We start from the raw sequence: 6,416 nt of genomic DNA, 5'->3' as shown, positions 1-6,416 counted from the left end.
TGAACTACTGCAAAGAATGTGGGAGAGGCTTCCACACACAAGTACATTAAAAATACAAAAACTCTTCCACAGTGGGGTCAAAAAGCACATCTGTGACCAGTGTGGGTCATCCTTCACCACTGGACATGACCTCAATGAAAAACCATAAGCGAATCCACACAGGAGAGACACCATACAAGTGCAGACACTGTGACAAAAGCTTCTCACAATCAGGTCATCGTAACAAACATGAATGTACACACATGGAAGTGAACTTAAGCTGTGACCAGTGTGACAAGAGCTTCAGGAATCTCAGTTCATACTCCGAACACAAACGATCCCACGGTGTAAATAAACTGTTTCACTGTTACTAATGTGCAAAAACATTCACTTCGTTATCTGCTCTGTGCAAACATCAGTCTGATCATGCAGGACTGAAATCACTGGATCACAATGAATCTGAAGAGAGAGAAAGATCCTCTTCTGGTTTCAGGCTCAGACTTAAAAACCTTGAGATCAGGCTCCACAGAGTTCAGATGGAATCTCCTGTAAAGAGTGTCAGCTGATGTCACACTTGGATCTGATGAGGTAGCTCTTTCTGGACCTGCAGTGAATAATCCTGAATGTTACATTTAGGAAGCTGCATGTATAGATATGCATATCAAGTTTGTTTTTTCCTTTGAGGGATTTTAATTCTCTAAAATGTTATCCCTGTTACATTTTAATCTTTGTTCCCTTAGGACACAGTAGTGTTTAGTAGTTGTACTTGTTACTGTTGTTACGAGTTCAAAAATTGGGGATGGAGACAAGAGGAAAAACCACAATAACAACACTGGTCCGGCCGGGTTGAGTCAAACGATGATTTTAATAGTCACACGCGTGGGGGATGGGCACTGTATGCAGACAGCCTCAGATCTCAAAATGGTGGAGCATTAATCAAACTCTTATAGCCTCTGGTTCTCCCACCTTATCATAAAAGCCTAAACATTCACATGCTTTCTCTCACACGGCGCCTAAGCTACGACCTTGGCTCCCCGTTTATCTGCTCCTGCTGAGATGGGGCAGAAAACTCCAGTATGTTCTGTTCTCTTCTAATCAGACAAATAAGGCGATGACTTTCTGCAAACAGTATTTCTTATAACATCATAAAACAATATCATTCATCCACAATAAATCAGCAGTCTAATGTAATGCAAATCAGTTTAACTAATGCAATAGTTATCAGCTTCTTCTAATTCAGGAGAATACTGCAAACTAAAACTACATAATAATTCACAACCTTTAATTAGGGGTATAACATGGCATAAAATAATATTATAATTTTACACTCCCCCTGATGAGCTCTTTATTCTAAAGAGCTCACCAACACCCTGTAATCCAGTGTGGCCGGGTTCATTTCTTCTCACTCCTGAGGACCTCTGTCCCCCTGTTGGGCGAACCATATGTGAGATGACCTCTGTGTTTGCGCAGGTCAAATGCAAGACAAACTATTATTACAACAATATCAGGTACATATGACACTGCCCAGTTCTCCCACAGCTTTATTTGGTGCTACCTTATACCCTTCAGACGTACTCAGACTAGAACCTCTGTCCAAGGAGCTTTTAGCCTTTATTTTATTGCTGCAGCTACCAGTGTCGTCCAGTTGGGTGATCCTCTGCTCTTCATTCTTCAACCTTAGGGGTTAGACAACCCTTCAGTCGTGGCACAGATCAGGGGATTATTCTGCCCCGATTTCAAACAACGATCTGTGTGTCCTCCAGAAAAAGATCAGGAACGCGTCCCCCTTTTGCCCAATAGCCTCTCGAACCTCGTTGGTCTGGTGTTCCCGGATTTCCGCCAACCCCTTCATGGTTATTGCTGTGTTTATGGGATCCATCCTTTTGAAGTGACTAGCTGGAGCCCAAACGCCATCACCCTTGGACCCAGTTGGTGTCTCGGCAGTCACTGTGTCTGTCTCTGCTGCGAAGGATCCTCGTATCTCTGTGACCTCGTCTGGTGTCTGTTCCTTTCTCTGTAAGAGACAGAAAACCAAAACACCTCTCTTCCTAACCCTAATAATCTAATGTTGTTATCTACTGACTTTCTAGGGATTCAGAATTGGTTTAGAATATTCAGAATATCTCAGGGACTTATTCTAATCACACCTATGTGTGTGTAAGCGTTTTTGCATTATGCCCTCTGGGTGACATGAAATGCATTTAACCAATAAACAATAAACAATAAAGTTATAGGAATGTCTTTTTACCAAACAGACTTTGTATCAAAATTGCAGATATGGATATATATTTCAATTTCTTTCATTTGAACTTTCTTAGTGTTTCCAAAATTAACTTCTTTTTTTAAATGCATTCATTTAATGTGTTACCTCAGTTAAATTTAAATTCTTCATTCATATTTAAACTTTTGCTGTTTCTTCTCTTGAACCTTTTCTCCCAAAATTGCAAATAATTTCACAGCACTTGCTCTTAAAACTTCCAAAATGAACTAAATCTGTCCACCAGCTTTGAAACAACACCTGCTGTGACTTTATGTCCAGAAAAAAGAAACTCAAGCTAAACTGGTTTTGGGCTGTACTTCCATGTAATACCAGTTTGTACCAGAAGATGGAGCAGTGAGTCAGAGTAACCTTTATTCAGTTAGGCAAAGACCACATTCGTATTCACATTGGCAGCAAAGAACTGTTACAAGATCAAAAATTCAAATTCTATTAAACCTCTATTTTTCGCTCCTCCTTTCACTTTAGTGTGCTTACTGTGTTCTTGAAGTCCACATGTTGTTTTTTTATGAATTCATTTTGATCCACATGTTCTGCAGCCTTTTTCTTGTTGATTTGAAGTTTGTATTATGAAATCGTGATTTGTTTTGATCCTATATTTGATGAACTTTGAAAAATAAAGAAATGGTCTCACAACAAGTAGTTTGAGCCCTGATTTCAGATTCAAAGTAATTTAACTGTTTTCAGTGGTACATGTGGAGCTTTATCACAGGAGGAGACTTGGCTGTTCTCCACTAACATTGAACAGGGTTCCTGCAGCTCATTAAAAACTCTGAAATGATCTTCAAGGACAAAGATGTTTGATTTTTCTTAAAAACAAAATGTGGGCATGAAGTTTTCACAGAGTGTGTTTAAGATGCATTGTAATGAACATCTCACACAAGGCAGATGTTCCTGCATTGCAACAGCGGTTTGCAGATGTGTTCTTCCCCCTGCCCGGCTGCATGACTCTCATGGAGCACCACTTTGAAACGCAGCCTGGCGTGAAAGTGCGTTCATGGCCCTAGATGTTGCCTGAGCACAAGAGACAAATTGTGCAAAAGGAATTGGCTGAAATGGTGAAAATGCTGTTATCATAGGATGAAATGAGGATTTGTTCCTCAGTGTTTGGTCTCCTATGCTTACCTTTTCTCCAGATGATTTGTCGCAGCTGTTGAGAGGGGCCGGTCGTCTTTAAGGTGCTTCCAGGTAATTAAGAAGTGAGTGCAGGGTTTTAGAATAGAATAGAATGCCTTTCTTGTCACTATACAGTTGTACAATGAGATACAGAGCATCTCCTACCCAGTGTAAACATGCTGGGGGGGGGGGGGGGGGGGGGTACAGTTCTGCATCGCTATGTACATATGGACAGTATTAACATAGAGAAAAACATATATATATATATATATATATATATATATATATATATATATATATATACATATATATATACATATACATATATATATATATATATATATATATATATATATATATATATATATATATTGTACAATATACAAGACATAAGTAATATGTAATAAATTGTGTTATGTATATACAGTTGAGTTATTGCACATGGAATTGGTATTGCACAGTGGTGGTCCATAGAGGAAGTGGGAAGTGGGGGGCTGTGTTATCTGTGCATGTGTGAGTTCAGGGTGGTTATCGCTTTGGGGAAGAAACTGTTTTTGAGTCTGTTGGTTTTTGTGTTGATGCACAGTTTATACTTCTTTGGAACCGCGGCCATTTTTCAGCACGTGCTGGAGCGATAGCTGTGTCCTCACACTGCATATGTTAATTCCTACCTGGATGATGTTGTCATTCATAGTTATACCTCGGTGGATCATGTGCAGTGGTTGGTCACGGTCCCGGTGTCCATGAGGCAGGCAGGGCTGATGGCAAACCCAAAGAAGTGTGTGGTTGGATGGAGGGAGGTACAGTATGATAAAACTGGCACAGAGCTTCCCCCACGCATTACCAAAGATTCACATCAAACTTATCCCATTCTTGGTTGCTTTAATGAACATTTTTTATTGTCACAGTTTGATACTGATGATTTCTTGTGAACACTCCTTCAGTTTGAACCCAGTGACAGTATCAAGTTAATTATGTTTATTTTCATGTCAGTGTTTTCATTTCCAGCCTTAAAGTGTCTTCACGTGATGTTCCTCTTTCACGTTTTCTGCTGCCAAAATAACTGTTCCAATTCAGTGTCTGCATCCTTCAAGACCCAATTTGAAGGCTGATTACGTCACGGCAACATGATGAAGCCTGTCCAAATTCCAAATGTGGCCGAAAATGCCCCCTTCATTTCCCCGGATTTGAAGAATGGGTCAGGTGTATCGTTTGTGGCCCAACATATCCCAGAATTCATAGCGCAGTGGCTGTGGCCAATTTTTTCTAATAAAAACGGCAGATGGCAGAACTGTGGTGAAGAAATTTTTCAAAAAAAAGTATTAAATATTATATCACTTATTTATGTGCAAATGTTAAATATGGAAGACCATTACAACATTACTGTTGGCCAGTGATGGCCAAATAAAGCTTTTTGTCTGGCGACCAAAAATATGAAGCACAGCTTGAATTTTCAAATTTCAGCATACTGCTTCATTATGACTGCCCACTCTACAGAGTGACGTTCACAATTTTGTTTGACATTGGCCCACTGTTGTGTTGCTTTGAACAGCTTTGAAAATTGTTATGTTTATTTTTTTAAATAATTTTTTATCAATACTTTCCTTTTTAAACATTTACCATGGTGTGGTCTTTCTTTGCTTGTGACTTCTTGATGTTGGTAAATGCAATAGATGAAAAATACATTTAATATACATATAATAATGTACAACACACTATGACGTGCTGTGAGGCACTATTTGGCACTTTCTGATAGTGTGCAAAATGTGATGTACGTACTGCGGCAGTCATACAGACAACTGGACGGTCCAAAAGTTGGCCTACCTATTACTGGCTGAGGTTTTAGAAGAGTTGTGGCTGAACTACATTAAAATATATCATTAATTTTAATCTCCCCAATCAATGATAATGTTATGTTGGAATGTTGTTAAAGAGGGTCAAAAATGTTTCAACCCTGTTTTTTTTGTTTTTTTTTTAGCAGATTCTGTATAGCTGCTTTAATATAGGGAGAACACAACTTCCAGGTTTTTTCTCTTCGTCAGTTTAACAGTTTCTGTTTTGCCTGTCACTGTTCCCTGTCTGTTTTCTTACCTGGTTCTTACTTTCTCCTCACAATCTCCTCTTTCCCCTCTCCCTCTTTGGACAGACAATCATACACAAATAGATTGTATACAATTAGATGAAAAATTACATTCAGTCAGTTAGCTAGTTAGTATCCATTTCTAACAGGACAGTGGTAACAACTTTAGGCTACGGACAATTTTAAGTTTTAGATTTTAAATAGGCTTTATACATTTCAATGGGAGCAACAGGACGGTCAAATGTCGCTGATTTTACTATAGAGCAGGACGGATTGTATTTATCCTTTATTGACGGATCATTTGATCTGACACTTTTACCTGAATGTTGCTCCTGGGTTTAATATCGGCACATGCACATATGACAAAATAAGAAGCTTCTCTCATTCCATTTCATTTATCTATACTTTTGTTGTTAAAATATTACATCTCAATTAAGTACTGTATGCTTTTTATATTTTTAGTAGTGTGTAACACAAACAGCAAATATTGTCAAAAAAGTGAGAAATCTTAAGGCCAAGGGGAAGTAAATGGATGAAGAGGGGGCCCAAGGATGGATCCTTGAGGTATACCACATTGGAGGGGGGTGAAGGTTGAATGGAATTTAGCAAGTGCGACAGAGAAATTTCTGTCAAACAGGTATGACTTGAAACACTCCAAGGCAGTGCCCCTAACTCCAACGTTTTAGGTGAGAAATTAAGATGTTGTGATCTATGGTGTCAAAAGCTGCTGTCAGATCCAAAAGCACAAATAAGATGTCCCAGAGTCAGCAGTTAGTAAAATATCACTGAAAACTCTCAAAAGTGTAGACTCTGTGCTGTGAAGAGCCTCACAACATGACGGAAATACCTCAAAAATGTTTTGACTATTTAGAAAAGACTGCAGCTGTGAAGACACTACTTTTTCCAAAACTTTAGAAACAAAAGGAAGCTTAAAAATAGGTCTGAAATTATACAAGAGGAATC

At 38.8% G+C, this 6,416-nt stretch overlaps 1 long non-coding RNA gene across 1 annotated transcript in view; it reads right to left on the bottom strand.

Annotated features, from left to right (window-relative positions):
• The window catches only part of LOC308402090, a 78,134-nt gene that overhangs the window by 48,567 nt on the left and 23,151 nt on the right, over window positions 1-6,416 (bottom strand). The window lies entirely within an intron of this gene.

This window comes from Rhamphochromis sp. 'chilingali', assembly GCF_963969265.1.
Source record: "Rhamphochromis sp. 'chilingali' genome assembly, chromosome: 1".
NCBI classification, from domain to species: Eukaryota; Metazoa; Chordata; class Actinopteri; order Cichliformes; family Cichlidae; genus Rhamphochromis; species Rhamphochromis sp. 'chilingali'.
The sequence above is the reverse complement of the archived record's forward strand: the minus strand, read 5'-3'. Positions and strand labels throughout refer to the sequence as shown.